The following is a 19,666-nucleotide window of genomic DNA, read 5'->3' as shown; positions in this document are numbered from 1 at the left end:
AAAACTGGCCATGACTATCCTGGAGCCCACCAGCTCTAATTTGTGCCCTGTTTCAAGTTTCCTCAGAACAAGGAGAGGCTCTCTTGCCCCTTCCGTCCTGGAGTGGAGACCAACAGCCTGGGGTGGTGGCTGATGCTACCCTAATCAAAGGGCAAGATGGGAAGAGGTCAGGTGACTCGCTGCCCATTTTGCTCCCCAGTCTGGGGTCTGAAACATGAGCCCTCGTGCTTTCCTACTACTTGATCTCCTCATAACAGCTGTGCTGGGAGTCACAGATCTATTTTTTGCCTATGATGGAGTCCTCATTGATATCTTGTTGGCTCAGCCAAGCTTTCAGCCACTGACACATCCCATGTCTGGAGGTTAGACTTGAGGAGTAAGAGCTGAGAAAGAGCCTTTTCTGCCTCGGCTGCCCTGGGCCATCTTCTCAGAGTACAAAGAAGGCATCTTCCCTAGCACTGAATACACTGAAGAAGCTTTAGAAAAAACAAAGAAACTTGTCCAAATGGGCTGACACCTAATATTTGCTATTGTCGGCCATTGGCCCTAATGAATCAGCCAGGGTTCCTCAGGTGGGCTGATAGTCTTCTCTGAGATGCCTGAGGGAAGTCCAGAGGCAAATAGGTTTCAAAGGCTCAGGTGGGTACCTTGGCTGGTCTTTAGTTTTGGGTGTAGGACCTCTTAAAGACCCAACCCTGTCATTGGAAACTAGTTCACAAGCTCTACCAGCTCTAATCACCCATGATTCTTTGCAGGCTTTTTTTCCTTCCATTCTCTCTCTCTCTCTCAATCTCTCTATCTCTCTGTCTCTCTCTGTCTCTGTCTCTCTTCTCTCTCTTCCTTCCTTCCTTCCCTCCCTTCTTTATTTCCTTTTCTTCCTTCCTTCCTTCCTTCCTTCCTTCCTTCCTTCCTTCCTTCCTTCCTTCCTTCCTTCCTTCCTTCCTTCCTTCCTTCCTTCCTTCCTTCCTTCCTTCCTTCCTTCCTTCCTTCCTTCCTTTCCTCCCTCCCTTCCTTCCTTCCTTCCTTCCTTCCTTCCTTCCTTCCTTCCTTCCTTCCTTTCCTCCCTTCCTTCCTTCCTTCCTTCCTTCCTTCCTTCCTTCCTTCCTTCCTTCCTCCCTTCCTTCCTTCCTTTCCTCCCTTTCTTCTTTTCCTTCCTTCCTTCCTTCCTTCCTTCCTTCCTTCCTTCCTTCCTTCCTTCCTTCCTTCCTTCCTTCCTTCCTTCCTTCCTTCCTTCCTTCCTTCCTTCCTTCCTTCCTTCCTTCCTTCCTTCCTTCTTTCCTTTCTCTTTTCTTGCTTCCTTCCTTCTCTTTGCTATCTGTCAGAATTGATACTAAGTATTAGTTCCAAGGCAGAAGAGAGGTATGGGCTATGCAAGTAGGGTTACCAATGCCCATGGTCACACATCTAGGAAGCGTCTGAGGCTAGATTTGCTGTATCCATTGAACGACCCAGATGTCCCTTCTTTGCATGTTTTCTGTGTGATATTTAGGGCATATCCAAGGTTTTCTTCTGGGTGTTCACTTTGACTCCCTGAACTGTGATGGGGGTTTCAGAGCTTTGGATCAAGGCACCAGTGGATTAGGGCTTGGGCTTTGGTTAAGAGTTTGGGACTAACCAACCTCTCATCTCCATCAGTGGACAGACTCCTAGCTAGGAAACAAGTTAGACTCATAGAATCTGAGAGGTGGGAGGCACCCCAGTGGACACATGCTTCAGCTCCTATCTGAAAAAGAATCCTTTTTACAACATCAATCAATCAACCCACTAATAAGCATTTAGTAAGCATCTGCTATGGGCCTGCGCTGAGGGCCAGGGAGAGGACAGAGAATGAAACAATCCCAACTAACCATGAACTTCCATTCTGATGATGTTAACAAATGGCCATTGCATATCTCAACCCACCTTTCCTTGAAGAATTGTGGGGTGATGAGGGGGAACCCCAACCTCCCAAAGCTGTGCTTCTGGACGAAGGTCTTCCTTTTGTTAACCCTTGTTAACACTCAGTTACACCTAACTGATGAGCTTGTTCTTCCCTCCAGAGTCTAGCTGAATAAATCAAATCTCTTTTTTCACATGACAGCTTCTCAGATGTCTAAATAAATATTGCCCTCATGTTCCCATTAAAGCTGATTTTGCCTAAGCTAAACATTCTTTCTTAGTTCTTTCTTTTTTCTTAAAGCCCTTCCCTTCTGTCCTAGAATTGATACTGTGTATTGGGTCTAAGGCAGAAGAGCAATAAGGACTAGGCAATATGGGTTAAGTTGCTGGGAGCCATCAGGCCATGATGCCTTGACAGAGTCATGTGTGGCAGCTGAGGAGGCCACAGAGTGGCCCTTGGCAAGATGTGATTGCCCACTCAGTCCCCCTTTCATAATCTCTCTCATCAATGTCCCTTACCTATGGAATTGACATGATTACTCTTCCCCCTAGTCTCAGAAGGAATAATGCAAGAGCAAAATACCTGCACCCTAATTCCCCAAAAGATCAGACCCTCAAATCCAACCCCAAAAGACTATCATGGGTTAACTTTTACTTAGACACATAATCCCCAGTAAAACTGTAGCTATAAGTCAAGCTCAGAACTTTCCCACGCACAGAAACTTATTCTCATGAAGCCACCACACAAATGAATCATAAAGGCCCATACAATACATACAGGTACACTAAGCTTCAATATGCCTCAGTGACTCGATTTCATAAACCAGTAACTCAGAAACTCCCTAGTAAACCCTGAAAAACGACCAGTCTAATATTAAATCTGAATTGTGTTCCTAGTACCACTCAACCTCAATGATATGATTGCTGAATTGTCTTTTAAGAACTCTTGATTAATTATTCCATTTTATTAAAAGTAATAAGTAATTTTCCTTGACTGTTTGTAAGCTCAAAACTCCTCACAGGGTAATGAGAAAATTAAGCCACCTGTGACAAAATCATTTATCTTGCGTGAAACCTTTATGCTGTCTGTAATCACAATACAAGAATATAGAATATTAATCAAGTGATTTGTTAAAAGTTAATGTATCACTTTTCCAATTATCTCCATTTAGACATGTATGTTAGGTAATATATCCATGTGCCAAGAAAATGGGTATAAAAATAAACATCAAGCCTGGGGATGGCGGAGCAGCTATCAGATGCAAAGCATTCCCATGGCTGTAAAGATGTAGCTGTCTTTCTTTTGTTATTTTTTTGACTGATCATTTGCCACCTGTCACAGGAACCCCTGGAGTTGCGAGTGAGGCTGGACCTTGCCTGTGACATTAAGTGACTTGCCCAGGGTCACACAACTGGGAAGTGTCTGAGGTCATATTTGAACCTAGGACCTCCCATCTCTAGGCCTGACTCTCTAGCCACTGTGCTACCAAGCTGCCTCATCTCCTGGATGGACTCTAGCCAGTCAGTGTCTGAAACACAGAGGCCAGAATTGAACACAGTGCTCCAGTTGTCAGACCAGGGTGGAGTGCAGTGGGTCTATTACCTTCCTCATCCTAAACACATTTATGTGACTATATTGGAAGACCCAAGTTCAAATAAGGCCTCAGATGCTGTGTGACTCTGGGCAAGGTGTTTTGTTTTTTGCTTTAAAATCTTTATTTTTAAACTAAAATTCATTTTCCTCACTTAATGAAAACTGACCTTCTCCCCCTTCTCACTGAAAAAGACAAAAACAAAATTCTTACAATGAATATTGATGTTCATGAAAAGCAAATTTCTGGACAAGTTGTTTAACCTTTGCCTGCCTCTGTTTCCTCATCTGTAACATAGAAATAGCAATAGCCTCTACCTCCAGGGTTGTTGTGAGGATTAAATAATATTTATACAATTCTTTGTAAATCTTAAAGCACTATATAAATGCTATTATTACTATTACTATCATTACTAGTGTTAAAGCGGCACTACTATTACTAATAGTTATTATTATAGTTGACATTTATATAGTGATTTAAGGTTGGTGAAACACTTTACATAGATCATTTCATTTTTCCTGGCTAACAAACACTGAGCACCTATGCTAGGCTAGGAACCAAGGCAGATACAGTGGTTATAAATGAGATCTTGTTTCTGTCCATTAGCTACTTTCTCTCTCTCTCCCTCTCCCCCCCACCTCTCTCTCTCTCTCTCTCTCTCTCTCTCTCTCTCTCTCTCTCTGTCTCCTTCTGTAACAAATGAAAGGAAGTCTTCAATGTCCCCTAAATAATTTATTTCCCATACTGCCTTCTATTTCTTCCTTCCTTCCTTTCTTTTTCTTTCTCTCACTCTTTCTTTCCTTCTGTAACAAATGAAAGGAAGTCTTCAATGTCCCCTAAATAATTTATTTCCCATACTTCCTTCTCTCTCTCTCTTTCTCTCTTTCTCTCTCTTTCTTTCTTTCTCTCTTTCTCTCTTTCTTTCTTTCTTTCTTTCTTTCTTTCTTTCTTTCTTTCTTTCTTTCTTTCTTTCTTTCTTTCTTTCTTTCTTTCTTTCTTTCTTTCTTTCTTTCTTTCTTTCTTTCTTTCTTTCTTTCTTTCTTTCTCTCTTTCTCTCTTTCTTTCTCTCTTTCTCTCTTTCTTTCCTTCCTCCCTTTTTCTCCTTTACCTTCTATCTTAGAATTGATATTAAGTATCATTTCCAAGACAGAAGAGCAATAAAGTCTAGGCAACTGGTGTTAAGTGACTTGCCCAGTCCTCATGTCTCTAGCCCCTGGCTCCCTAACCACTTAACTCCCTAGCTGCTTCTTGCCCAGTAGCTTTCCATATTAGCCCAGGCTAACGTAACCATGTGATTGAGAATTTGGGTCTGGAAATCATCAATGGCCCCTTTTCTGCAGCACTAAAAGGCCCACTGAGAGGACGTGACCTGCTGGAGGTCCCTCAGGGTGAGCAGAGGGGGTTGCAGGTGGTAGTAACCCTCCGTGTCATCACTGATCGCACAGAGCAGTTTTTGAGTGTTCCACTGGTTCTTGTTGGGAACAGATATGGGTGGGGAGCAGCCCCCAGACCTCTGCCCAGTTTCCTGTGGGTGCTCTGCAGGTACGCCTCCCCCATCGACTGTCAATGGTTGAAAAAGCTGCCTGAACTGCCGAATGCCTGCTGGGATTTCCTGCTCCTCTCTCTCGGGGTGTGTGGCAGGGGGCAGAGGGCAGGCCCTAAAAAAAGCCACGGGGTTCCTCACTTGTGGGGCTCTCAGGTATTTCATACTGACTGTGTTCCTGCTTCAGTCAGCTGCTGTTAAAATCTTGGCTAGGGAGCTATTTTTAGCCGGGCCTGGCCTTAAAAATAGCAAAGCCCATCAAAGGCAGTGACTCAGGCACTTTTCCATTAGAGCTTGGAACGGGGGCCACCTGCCTCCAGACAGGTAGACTTGGGAGGGCTCCGGCCTCCCCAGCTCCATCACCCGCTGCTGCCAAGCTGGCCACTGGCACGGCCGTGGAAGGGGAGAGATGCGTGTGTGTGGGGGAGTGCCCATGCCAACTAGTGCCCTGGCAAACAGGGCTCCTCTGCTCTAGCCAACCTGGTCTCCTTGCCAGCTACGCTCCGTCCTCGGTCAGTCGGTCGACAGTCACTTTACAGCTTTGCTGTTTGTACCTTAGGGGAACGCACTGCTTTCTCAGCCCTGTTCCCTCTGCCAGTTCAGGGCAATCACTGTCTTCATGAGGCATCTCCAGACTTCAATTCAGGAAGATGCAATTCTTCGCAAGTCCGCCCTAGCGCACATCATTCCCTCAGCCTTATGGGTACAGGGTTATCATGTGACCAGAGATGTGGAGCCCTTGAGGGCCTCCCAGTCCAGCCTTCTGATTTTACAAGAGGAAACTGAGGCCCAGAGAGCCCCCCGCTTACCTGCCCCCAATCTCCCAGGTGGCCGGCGGCTGAGGCACGGTTGGAACCCGAGTCCTCTAATCCAGGAGTTGGGGATCTTCCCGTGGTCCCTAGTTGCCGCCAACCATCCTAGCTTTCCTTTTTTTTTTTAAATTTTATCTTTCTTTTATTCCAGCAACAAATCTACACATCAACCATCATGTCTTTGCTCATATGCTCCTTGGAAAGAGCCGTGCTTTCTCCAGCGTGGACCCGTCCTTGGCTCATTCTTGCTCGAGGATTCTCATGCATCGCTGAAAAGATGCTTGTTGGCATCTCAGGTGTCCCGGGGCCATCGGTGAGGACCATGAGGGGACTCTCTGAAGCCATCTGGTCCGATCCCCCCATTTTACAGATGAGGAAACGGAGGTGCAAAGAACTGAAGTGATTGGCCCAAAGTTGTGCAGGCAGTAGGTGCCGAGGCAGGATCTGAAGCACATCCTTTGACTCCTAAGCTAACATTCCTTCCCCTCAGCAATGGCGGGATGGATTGCCCCAACGGGTTCATTTACCCCTGCCCCCATTTTCTGAGCCTTTTGGGTCCATTTCCTTTCCCAGCCATATACAGACTCATTAATGCGTGCTCACACACCGCCTTGGGATTTTTTCTAGTTACTTGATAGATAGGGATCTTATCATCCCAAATAGATGGCTAATTCCCAGAGAAGAGGATCTCTATTTTCTTTATATAAATTCAGCCCTCCCAAGAGAACTTAACATAGTGATTTGCCACATAGCAAGTGCACAGTTTAATTCAATATTGATTACGCACCTACTATGTTCAAAGGAGGGTACCAGACAGCCAGGAGTCAAGAAGACTCATCTTCCTGAGTTCAAATCTGGCCTCAGACACTTACTTGCTTTATGACCTTGGGTAAGTCATTTGTCTCTGTTTGCCTCAGTTTCCTCATCTGTCAAATGATAGGATTTGACTGTCTCCAAATGACTGGAGAAGAAAATGACAAACCACTCCAGTATCTCTTGCAAGAAAACCCCAAATGGGGCCATGAAGAATCAGATACAATTGAAACCACTGAACAACAAATACGCAAGGGACTGTGCTGGGCTCTGGGATTAAAAAGACAAAATTAAAAAGCCCCAGCTCTTAAAGAGTTTGCATTCTAAATGTTTATTGTATGAGTGGAGTGGAACCTTGGGTTTGAGCAACCTTCTGGAATTAAATGGTCTTTGATCCAGCATCACAGAGTAAAAACAATTCTGGATGTGGAGTCAGAAGCTGTGGGTTTGAATTCTGTCTGTGTTAACTCATTCCTTGCATGGGCTTGAGTAAGTCAGTCTACCATTTTGAGACTCTTTTACAAAATGCTGGGATTGGACCAGATGATCTCTATAGGGTACCCCCCCCAGTCCAAAATCCCATGGTCTTACGACTCTGTCCAAGGGCAGACCCACTGCTGTCACAGGAGGGGTGTGGGTTTTAGGGGGAAGGAAAGGCTAGGAGTCATGAGTGATAACCCTTGGGTGCTGGCATGGCCTCATCCTTGGCATCTCCCTGCTGCCATATTCCTGACTTCTATTCCAGGAGGCTTGGGTGCTTTTAGACTATGCTTCACACTCTGTGGCCTAGCTAGAATTTTGGGTGGCCCCTGACTCTAGGTGTCTGATGATTAATAATAATAATAATAATAATAATAATAGCAGCAGTACTTATATAACACTTTAAGAGATAGTCGTATTATTAGTATCCTCATTTTTCAGATGAGGAAAGTGGGGCAAAAGGACTTGCCCAGAAACACACAGCTATAGTTAGTCAATGTCCAAAGCAGAATTTGAATTCAGATCTTCCTGTCTTTAAGTCCCAAGCTGTATTAACTAGGACACCAAACTGGTACAGGTAGGGTACCTGTAGTGTAGGGTAGTGAAAGAATGAAAAGGAGGATACTAGGTGACCTAATGGATAAAATGTCAGACCTGCCTTGGACACTAGCTGTGTGAAACCCAAAGATTAAAAACTATGCATGATCCAAAGTCAGCTAGTCAATCAACAAGCATTTGGTAAAGTGTTTATGATGGGGTGCACAGTAGAGGAGGTCCTTTTGTTGTTGTTTAGTGGTTTCAGTCATGTCTGACTCTTCACGACCCCATTTGGGGCTATCTTGGCAAAGACACTGGGGCAGTTTGCCATTTCCTTCTCCAGCTCATTTGACAGATGAGGAAATTGAAGCAAACAAGGTTAAGTGACTTGCCCAGGGTCACACAGCTAGTGTCTGGTGTTAGATTTGAACTCAGGTCTTCCTGACTCCAGGTCTGATGCTCTATGCACTGTGCCACCTAGCTGCCCTGGAGCTTTCTTTTGCAAGAAAGGCAAAAGGAGTACTTGCCCTCAGGAACCTTAAATTCTAATGGGGAAAACAATAGATTCATGGACAGGCTCAGGTAAGAGGGTAAGTCACCTTGTGGGAGAAAGCACTGGTAGCATGTGGTTGGGGAGAACCAGGAAGGGTCTTCCACAAAAGGAGTTTGATTTGAGTCTTGAAGGAAGCAAAGGAAAACTACAAGGCAAAGATGAGGAAGGGAGGGTATTCCAGGTAGGGGGATGGCCAAGTGCAAAGAAATCTGAGATGAAGTGATACATGTTCAGCAATTACAAATAGGTCAGGGAAAAATGAGTCACCATGGAGAGATACAGAGTGGGCTAAAATAGGTTGTAGCATGTTACCACCAAAACTTGTGCAGGAAAAGGGATGGGAAAAACGTAAGTGAGCAGATCAGGTCATTGGAGGGAGGGATAATAGAGGCAGGATGGGGGCAGCCTCCCTGCTGTACCAGGAGTGGGGAAATATTAAGGAAACTGGGGGAAAGTCTCCAGTAAAATGAGAGGATCAGCTGGGGACATGAGTCACACAGGATGAGGAAGAATGTTTGGGAACCTGTCAAGATCCCTTTGCTCCTGTCTCAGCCTGATTTTTTTCTGAACTAAATCTGGTCCTTTCCCCCTTTCAGGCTAATTCCACAGTTCAGGGGGGGAAACCACTTGTCTCTTTTTTTGAAGTGCTAAAATCTAGCAGAATGTCTAGAACTCTCTCTCCTTCCTCCCTCTCCCTCCCTTCCTCTCTCTCTCTCTCTCTCTCTCTCTCTCTCTCTCTCTCTCTCTCTCTCTCTCTCTCTCTCTCTCTCTCTCTCTCTCTCTCTCTCTCCCCCTCTCTCTGTCTCTCCCCCCCCTCTCTCTTCTGTCTCTCTCTGTCTCCTTCCTCTCTCTGTCTCTGTCTTTCCTTGTCTCTCTCTTTTCTCCCCTCCCTCTCGCTGTCTTTCTATACACATAGACACGGGTATATGTGTGTGTATATGTATATATACATGTGTGTACACATATATTTTGGGGTGGTTAATGGGGAGAAATCACAGCCAAATCAGTTGGCTGGGCCTCCTCCTTTCTATGCAATGATGTTTTTGATTATCAGGCAAGACATCTAGCATTTATGAAGCGCCTACAAGGTCAGGCACTGGGCTAAGCTCTGGAGATACTGAGAAAGACGCACCTCCCCACCCCAAAGCATCTCCCATTAAAATGCGGCTGGTCTTCCCATTGATGTCAGGCAATCCAAGTTTAGTATCATCCATGCTAATGGCTCCCATCATTACTGTGAATATAGAAGAGTTGATGGGCTCCTCCTCCACACTGATTCAGAGCTCTTATGTTCATCCCCCCCCTCCCAACACCTCCTAATACTCCTAGTTTGAGAAACAGCAATGCAGCAAAAGTTTGTGGAAAGGGTAAAAAAAAGTCCTGTGCATGAGATTTCATTAGTCTACACAAGCTGTGCTGGTTATCTCCATTGCTACGGCTGAGCTGTTCCTCGACCATCTTCCTGCTCCCTAGAGATAGACATTCGTCCAGGACAAGTGGACTCGATGTCCCCTTCTCAACCTGCATTTTGTGAAAATCAATCATGGAGGCAACAGAAACGAGAGACTCCATTGGTTAATTTTCTCCTAGCAAGGCTTCTGCAGGATTTTCCCATCAACCTCTTTAAGGACTCTCCCCATTTCTCTGAGGTCTTTGTCGCATGACACAATTTATGCAAGGCTGTTCTGACTCTTGGCTGCTCTCATCTCTTTCCCACGGAAATGCAGAGGATTACCTAAAACAAGGCCAAAGGGGAATGCTGACCTGCTTCCTTCTGAGCACAGCCATTCTCAAGACTTATGAAATGAGCCTGTGCTGAACACAATGGCTGTCTTTCAAAGGTCTTTCTCAATGTTGCTCCCTCTTGGTAGCTGGATGCTTCCCCCTTGTAAATGATAGAGGGCTTTGATAATCCATTCAAGGAGCTCCCAATGAGATTCATCAGGTTCAGTCTCAAAGCCAGAGTGAGACTCCAAGGTGTGATCCATCCATTTCACAGTATCTCTCCCAAGTTGGCATCTCTGTTTGAATACTCTCTGTTTGAATACTTCCAGGGATATGGAGCTCAGGACCTCACAAGGCAGTTGATTTTGTTTCAATTGAGTTAGTTCTGCCCCATCCCATCCCATCTCATGGCATCTGCACCAATGAACAACATGGTTCCATGTTAGGTGAAGATAGGAAGACAAAAAGGAAACAAGATGACGTGCCCTCAAGGAACTCCAGCAGTAGGAAGGTATTCAGCCTTGTAGACAGATAAGCAAATAAAGGATCATTTGAGGGGGGGAGAGAATCCTTCATGTGAGAGGGGAGGAGGGAGGTCAGGAGAAGCTTCTTGGCCAAGGTAACCTGGGAGCGGAACCTGGAGGGAAGCTAGAACTATAATAGGAAAGGGAAGTGTAAATCTTGAAATTTCTCAGACTTGTGAATGTTAAAAATTTTCACATTGAGGAATCCTCCATTGGAACAAATTTCCTACTGGAAACATTTCCCATTTTGTTGTGAGAACTCGCCAGGATCAGAAATGGGAGGACCTCTACTCCATCTGTACTTAAGACTGCTTTAGGGGAGAAAACTCCTTGCTAAACAATGAAAGTACTTGGACCCATGCTTATGATGAGGCAGGGAGTTCTTTGAGCCATGCCTGTTTTTAGAATTGATACAATGGGATGCTAGGTACCTATAAAGGTCAGGCAGGTTTTCTCTTGATGGGATTAGTCGACTCAGCTGTGTTTTCTTTGGTTCAGACTTACTGAGGGGATTAGTTGACACAGCAGTGTTTTCTCTGGTTCAGACTTACTGAGGGGATTAGTCGACTTAGCTGGAATTCAGATAGGCTGGCTTTTAGAAAACATCTACGGTGATTGGTAGATGGAAGAACTTAGGGGGAGGTGACATAGGAAAAAAAATCCCTATAATAATATAATATAATCCCTATATAAGAAAAGGAATCTCTTGAGCAAGGGGATCCTTGGAGATAGATCCTTTTGGAGGAGGCCCTTTGAAGAGCTCTTGAGAAGAAGTCCCTTGGGAGGCTGACTCTGGCTGGGGACTCCCTCTGGGGAGACTCTGTTCCCCAGACATCCTTGCTTAGGACAAATCTTGTGGTGAGTGATAAAAAACTGACTGATTCTCTCTCAAGACTTAGGTCTAGGCCATGTTGGCTTAAGGCCCTTCATACTTATACCTTTCTCTCTCTCTCTCTCTCTCTCTCTCTCTCTCTCTCTCTCTCTCTCTCTCTCTCTCTCTCTCTCTTTAATTCTTCATTGTATTATTAATTAAATTCTCTATAAAACCCAGTTGACTTGGGCATATTCATAATTTGGGAATATATTCCCTGGCGATCACCTTATATTTGGTTTAAAAACCAAGACACTGTAGTGAAACATATTTTCTGCGGTCAAATTTACTCACCCTCTTATATCTATCACAATTTATATCTTCCACCATCAACTATTTTAAATATAACAGTTTATGCGTCTCCAACTATTTTAAATATTACAGAAGGAGGGTGTGCATAGAAGGTATGGGGACAGGAGAGGGGCTAACTGGTGTTCCAATCTGACTGTAATGTAGTTTTCATCAAGGGGAGGAATGGGAAAAAATTTGGAAAGGGAAGTGGCAAGTAGATTCTAAAGGGTTTTCAGTATCAGGTGGGGTCTGTATTTTATTCTACAGTCAGTAGGGAGCCACTGAGGGTTTTTAAGCAAGAGAGTGACGTCAGAGCTGTGTTTTGGAATGTGTTGAAAATGGGCTGAAATGGAGGTTAGAAGTAGAGAAAGCAATTAGGAGGTTATTGCAATAGTCCAGAGGAGAGGTGATGAAAGCCTGTACCAGTCAGCAATGAAGAAAGGAAAATAGATGCAAGGGATGTTGTGGAGGTGGGAAATGGAGTGGATAAGATGGTGAGGGAGATGAAAGAGTTAATAACAAAAAATAGCTTATATTTATATAGTGCTAGACACTGTGCTAAATGCTTTACAAACATGATTTCATTTGATCTTCACAGTAACCCTGGGAGGAAAGTGCTGTTATTATCCCCATTTTACAAGTGAGGAAACAATGGCAACCAGAGGTTAAGTGATTTGTCTGGGATCACATAGCCTATTTGAGGTCAGATTTGAACTCAAGTCTTTTTGAGCTAAGGATGACCTCTAGGTTTTGAACCCTTGAGTAGTTGAGAATGATAGTGCCCTCAACTAAAATAGGCAAGGGTAGAGAAGGAATGGGTTTTATTTATTTATTTTATTTTTTAAACCATTCCCTTCTGAGTTAGAATCAATATTGTATATGGTTTCCAAGGCAGAAGAGTGGAAAGGGCAAGGCAATGGTGGTTAAATGACTTGCCCAGGGTCACTCAGCTAGGAAGTATCTGAGGCCAGATAAGAGATGGGTTTAAAAGGAAATGAGTTCCATTTTGGTTCTGTTGTGCTTGAGATATCTACACAACAACCAAGTGGATATGAGCTGGAGGCAGTTAGGTGGGTGGACTTGGAGTTGGGGAGGAAGATTGGACAAGGGCTGAATTTGGAGTCATATGTACAGGGATAACAGAATCATCTGGAGTAGAGGTGAGCACTGAGAGAAAGAGAGAAAAATAAGAGACACAAATGCAGACTTTAAAATTAATATCCAAATACTCCAAGTATTATATTTACTAAGACTTCTTAATAATACATTGAAGCAAAAAGGAAAATAAAAGGCAAGAGAAACAGAGAGAGCTCACCCAGCCTTGCGTGTGGGAAAAAAAGAGAGCAAAGGAGGAGTTACAAGAATTTATATACAATAACGTAAGAATGCACGTAAACAGGAAGGGAAAAGGAATTTTGGGACGAGGAAAGAATTCTGGGAGACGGAGTCCAAATTTCTCTAATTATACACAAAGACAGACGGACAAGGAGAGACAGAGAGAAGAAGCCTCAGGACAGCCTTTTGGGCGACCCTTACAGATTAGTGGGCAGGAGATGGATCACTGGCCAACAAAGGAGACTGAGGCCAACTGTTGAGAAGCATCTGCCCTGCTCTGTGGCTCCAGTGAGAAGCAGTCCAATGTCCCTTTCGGTATTTGTCCTTTCTGGATTGTAAACCCTGAAGGATCTGGAAGCAGACCTTGTTCTGAAGAGATGTTAGCTGCAAATGGGAAACTCGCTATGCCTGTGCCTCACTCCGCAGGCATCCCAAACATGTCAGGCCACTTGTCATCCTTACAACCTGGATCCTTCAATCACAGGACACTCACCCAGCAGTTGGCTTTCCACAGTCCTGCCCAATTATATCTTTCCCTTGGAGAGACCCAGCAGTCTCTCTTCTCGCTGCAAGTTTATAAATGGGAAAATGGATGCATGCATGCATGCAGTTGGTAAATAAGGGAAGGGGGTGGCTGCAAACTCGGGGCACAAAACCTTCAGTGTTTCTAGGGATGAGGTAGGAAGAGGGAGGAAGGGACAAGCCCATTTCTGAGAAGATCCCCAGCTTTAACTGGCAGGGTACGTGGAGAAGATTGCCAGGTCTCTGAAGCTTTCCTGAGTAAAGCCCATGACTGAAGACTCCTGCCCTGCCCTGCCTATATGTTCAGGAAAAGGGAAGAGAATGGGCAGTTTTTACCATGGAATTCACAGAACATTCTTCCCTGGAAATGCTCTCCCTCTGCAACTGTATGATGGGGACAGGGTTCGGGTCAGCCCCAGGAAGTCTGTGTAATTAATCTACGAAGATTTTCCTTCCCTATGGGCAGCCACATATCATCTCCATCTCCTGGGCTTCCCATCATTAGGAGACGAAATGCTTGCATAGTTTGGTTTGCTAAGAAGTGATAAGGAGATTCCTCTCCTTGAATTCATTCAAAATGCTGCTCAACCTGGGAAGGGGTTATTTCTGTCTCTTTTGGGGACTGGACAGAAGCAGAGGCTGGTGGGCAGGCAGGAAACGGGCACAGTCTTTATGTTATCCCCTCTTCAGCTTCCTCATAATAACACTGTTCAAATGTCTTTCTAGAGCTTTTTGTTGAATTAAAAAAAGTTTCAGTGCATTTTTGGGGGAGGAGGGTGTACTTCTCAGCTTATGAAGAGAGGGGAAGAGATAGAAGGAAAGAGGTAGGGCAGAGAGGAAGGAGGCACCAGCATCCATGGTGCTAGCTTGACAAAGCCAGAGATGTTCACTGATCTGGCTGGTTGTGTGTGTAGGTGTGTTTTTTCCTCTCTTCTATTATTGGGATCAAAGAGCTTAAAAAATCTCCTCTAAACCATCATGGCAGACCACTGATCTCCATCCAAGTACCTGCCCCTTCTTAGATGGACACCCGTGTTCTATGTTCTAGAGAGGAATCAAAGGGTCAACCCTTGGTTTCTTGAGACTTCCACGTAATGTGTACAGCATAAATGTGTGTCAACACTTGTGGTGTGTGTGTTTGCACATACGGCAGAGAGGAGGAAGTGATGGTGTGTGTGGAAATGTGTTGTTTGACAAGGAGTGGACAGCACTCCAGCATTTGCTTCTCACCATGTGGGAAGTCTGAACTGGCCATTGGATATAGGGCCCCGGTAGAATGGAGGAGAGTCAGGAGATATGCCTTTGAATCTTAGCTCCCAGTCTGCCTATCTGAGCAGCCATGGTCCTGTGGGGAAGGCACTGGATCTGAATTCAGAGGATTTCAGTTCAAATCCTGCCCTTCCACTTAGGACCTGTGTCACCCTGGGCAAGCCACTTTCCTTCCTAGGGTCTCAATCATCCTCATCTGTAAAAATAAGGGGGTTGAAGATAAATCCCTGAGATTTATCAGAGGTCATTGAATGGAACCCAGCACTCACATGTTCTTTTGGGACCCTGAAGGCACTCTCTGCCAGTCCTCTATTTAATGTTGGGCGCCATTTTCCTAGTCATCAACGTTGTCCCAGATCTCCTAAGATGGAGAACATTTTTCATGGTAGACTAAACAGGAGTCTGGTAAAGGTAGAATAGAGTAATTTTCCATTCTCCTTCTCTTTGAATTCTTCTTGATTTTCTTCCTTCTGCCTCTAAGATAGCTTAAACAAACTAATCTTGCCCATTTTTTCTCCCTGCCTTTAGCATATTTCACAAATGTCAGTTCACGTAGTCAGATGGGTGGTTTAATAAATAGAGAGAGAGGTCCAGAGATGGGAAGTCCTGGGTTCAAATGTGACTTCAGACCCTTACTAGCTTACTTATATGATCCTGGGCAAGTCACTTAGCCCTCATTTCCTAATCCTTACTGCTCCTTTCCCTTGGAACCCATCCTTAGAACACATGATTCTAAGATGGAAGCCCATTCACATGGCCTTTGGCTTTCCTGATGGTCCTATGGAGGGATAGATCACACTTCTCTCTCCATCCTTAGTTGTCTTCCAAGCAAGAAACAAAAATACTTTCTATTCACAAAATGAAAATGTTTGTTGGCCCTTTCACCGATAAACTAGAGAACACATCTTCTGTGGATGTTTTCCCAATCTCTAGCAAATCTTGAGTCTTCTCTGGGAAACAGCAGAGTCCCACACAAAACTCAGCAGTTCCTTGCTACACTGGCTTCTCCAGAATTGGGCTTCTATATTCACTGACAATTCATATTTAATTATAATAATAATAATCATGAGCTAACATTAAATAGTGTCTCTATGTCCCAGGCACTTCCAAATGCCTTACCAATAGGATCTTGTTTGATCTTCACAACACCTCTGAGTGGTGGGTGCTGTTCTCATCCCCTTTTTACAGATGAGGAAATTGAGGCAAATAGAGGTTAAGTGACTTGCTCTGAGTCAGTTAGTAAGTACCTGAGGTTGGATTTGAAACTGAGGTCTTCCTGACCCTATGCCCACTCTTTCATCCACTGCACTGCAAAGCTGGCAAATGCTAAGTGTCTCAAGCATTTTCTTCTTTTTACAATGAGGTTTCTAGTTTATTGTGAACACTGAGGCTCTAAGAGGTTAAAGAACTTGCCTAGGGATACAGAGCCAGTGTCAGAGCTAGGATAGGAACTGGGGTCCACCTTGATCCCAAGCCTGATGAAGTGGAGAGAGTGCCTCACTTGGAGTCAGGAAAACTGGAGTTCAAATCCAGACTCAAACACTTACTAGATGAGTCACTTAACACTGTTTACTTCAGCTTCCTCATCTGTAAAATGCTTAGCACAGTTCTAGCCCACAGTAAGAGCTATGCAAATGCTAGCTATTATTAGGGTTATGAATTAGTATTATTAGCCCTAGTCTCCCCAGCTGTAAAATCTGGAAAATAATAAAAACTACCTTCCGGGGTTGTTGGGAGGACCAAATGAGATAATGTTTATAAAATTCTTAGCACAGTGGCTGGCATACAGTAAGAGCTAAGCAAATTTTAGGTACTATTATCACTGATGATGATTATTAACCTCAGTTTCCTCATCTGTAAAATGGGGATAAAATAGCATGTTTCTCCCAGAGCTATTATGAGGATCAAATGAGATAATATTTGTAAAGCACTTAGCATAGTGCCTGGCTCATAGTGAAAATCATGCAATTATTCTAGCCATTATTTTTATTATTATTATTTACCTCAGTTTCCCCAATTGTAAAATGAGGATAATAATGGTACCTGCCTCCCAGGGTTGTTGTAAAGATCAAATGTGAAAATAATTGCAAAATATTTAGCATATAGTAAGCATTTTATAAATATTAGTTATTATACCTATTGTTATTATTTTCTATATCACTGTGGCTTTTGCTCAGAACCAAATGAAAATGAGGCCTGACTTAAATGAGTTAGAGAGAAGACATAAAAGAAACTTTAATAAACTCAGTTCCTTCCTTCCTTCCTTCCTTCCTTCCTTCCTTCCTTCCTTCCTTCCTTCCTTCCTTCCTTCCTTCCTTCCTTCCTTTCTCTTTCTTTCTTTCTTTCTTTCTTTCTTTCTTTCTTTCTCTTCTTTCTTTCTTTCTTTCTTTCTTTCTTTCTTTCTTTCTTTCTTTCTTTCTTTCTTTCTTTCTTTCTTTCTTTCTTTCTTTCTTTCTTTCTTTCTTTCTTTCTTTCTTTCTTTCTCTCCCTCTCTTTGTTTCTCCTTCTTCCTCTCCCTCTCCCCTCTCCCCTCCCCCCTTTACTTTCTCTTTCCTTTCCCTCTTTTCTTTTTGCTGGGCATTTCCCATAAACTCTAACTTAAGGCAAGGCAGGATTTGCATTGTAGGTGAGCCAGGAGTGCCAATGACTATCAGGTCCCAGTTGGGTCAATGCAAATCTCATTGACTGGTGAATGTTGGAGGGGAATCCAGGGGGCTTTTTCATCTGTTGCAAGATGAGCACAATGTTTTTTCCTGCTCAGCCCCAGCTGCTGCTGTGAAATGCCCAGCCTGGCACCAAGTACAGACAGGTACTTAAATAAATATTTTCGGAAATGATGACATCATTAAACACGTTTCCTTATAAACCCTTATAAAGATAATCTATTCACTTTTTTTTTTCCCATGAGTGTCCCTGACAGGAAATCAACTCACTTCTGCTACCATGAAAGACAATGAGCTCTCGATATGAACTTGTACACAGCGTGGTTTATCCACTTCCTTTTAAAAAATTCATGCAAGGCCCCCGGGTTGATGTCAAACCACAGTGCATCTCTTTCAAAACCTGACCTTGAGAAAGTCTATTTTGGTGCTTCCTCAGCATCCATTGAGAATTATTTTACCCCATTAAATTTTGAAGCCCAAACTTCAGAGCTCACCTAATTATGAGACTGATGACGGCTTTGTATCTCCTGCTCTAAAGGAGCTCTTCAACTTTGAGTTGGTGAAAGAGAATAGCAAAGAAAGATTTTATCCAGAAAAGGAAAGTTCCTGTCTTACTTAGCATGGAGGGGGGTGGGGAGAAGGGGAAGTGTCTTTGGTGTGCCCTGACCCTTAACACATCCTGAGTCTTCAACACAGTAAACATCCTTGGTCCAGATGAGATGCATTGCTTATGGGCTCAATGATACGTACAAGGAATTGACCAGTGCCATAACAGGACCTTCTCCAAAAAAGGAGGGTTTCAAAATAGAAATTAGGCTATGCCTGAAAGAAATCAGGAAATTGGGACAGATTGTACCTATATAAGGTGAAGCTCACTTTATACAATGGGTGCTTGTGAAAAGTTGGGTGCACAAAGAGCTAATAAAACAGGGGAAAGGACCTACTGGTACAAAAATGTTAATAGTAGCTCTTTTTGTGGTTGCAAAGAATTAGAAATTGAGGAGATGCCCATCGGTTGGGGAATGGCTGAGCAAATTGTGGTACATGTTGGCAATGGAATACTATTGTGCCATAAGAGAAGATAGGCAAGATGATTTCAGAAAAAGCTGGAAAGATTTGCAGGAACTGATGCAGAGTGAAATAATCAGAACCAGGAGAATATTGTACATAACAACAGCAATATTGGATGATGATTATCTGTGAAAATGTGGCTACTTTCAGCAGCACAATGATCTGCCACAGTCCTGGGACTTATGTCTCCACTTCCAGAGAAATAACTGTGGCAGTGTATCATTGGTTATATTTTGGGATTTTGGTTATGTATGAATGTGACAACAATGACCAAATGGAAGCATGTTTTGCATGACAATAAAAAGAGAAAAAAATTGGGTACAAACAGAATAGGTGCCAGGGAAGTCAATATTTGAAGAGTCATTTTGGGTGCCAGACTCTCTCTCTGTAGGGTGAATAATCACTCTAATTTACTACCCTATTTAAAAAAATTACATTTTTTACAAAACCAAACTTTCATTGGATTTTACTTAAAGTCAAGGTAGGTCCTTGTTCTACATAGAACCTTCATATTGGATATGGGGACTGGACTTGTGATTTTATTGGCAGAGAGAACTCTAGGGTGAGGAAATTCCATTTACCAGTTTGTGATGGCACCTTTGCTGCCATTTATAATCTTAATGCGCTTGCCCCAGAATGTACATGAAGGAGTCCGGTGTACAGCTGGCTATGGTTTCTGGAATCCTGACAATGATGAGGTCATAGCCTACTCTACGCAGACCTTCCAGAGGCATCTCAAATAACCTGAAGACAGGTTTCCATGCATCACATGATTTATTTCTAGCCTGAGCTGGCATTCCCAACTGTCACTGCCATAGCTGTGGGGTCAGCACATGTGAATGGGCTTGGGGGGATAGCAGAGATCTTGATGACAAAGGAGGGCTGAGCTTTGCATCCAGCTTGAGCCCTCCACGTCCTTTCTTTTTATAATAAAGGCCACGACTGCCATTGCTATGGCTGGGGTTGTTTTTTGGTCATTGCATTACGGTACTCTGCTGCCTCTAATCCAAGCTGAGTTTTGGCAGGGTTGGGTGAGAAAGGGAGGTGAATCACACCCAAACTCCAACCAGCCCCAACTTGATCTTTAGCTGGAGGCAGATGGGTCAGAGCCACTGTAGGGTGACAAGTCACTGCATCAGTCCCCAAGATTCTCTGACACTGGCTTCTTGGCATTCATTATTTATCCT

At 43.8% G+C, this 19,666-nt stretch overlaps 1 protein-coding gene across 2 annotated transcripts in view; it reads right to left on the bottom strand.

The window, feature by feature from the left end:
• MYO1D (myosin ID) overlaps positions 1-19,666 on the bottom strand; it is a 381,916-nt gene that overhangs the window by 3,540 nt on the left and 358,710 nt on the right. The gene's annotated exons all lie outside the window — the stretch shown is intronic.

This window comes from Monodelphis domestica, chromosome 2, assembly GCF_027887165.1.
Source record: "Monodelphis domestica isolate mMonDom1 chromosome 2, mMonDom1.pri, whole genome shotgun sequence".
Lineage (NCBI taxonomy): Eukaryota > Metazoa > Chordata > Mammalia > Didelphimorphia > Didelphidae > Monodelphis > Monodelphis domestica.
This window is presented reverse-complemented; position numbering and strand designations above follow the sequence as displayed.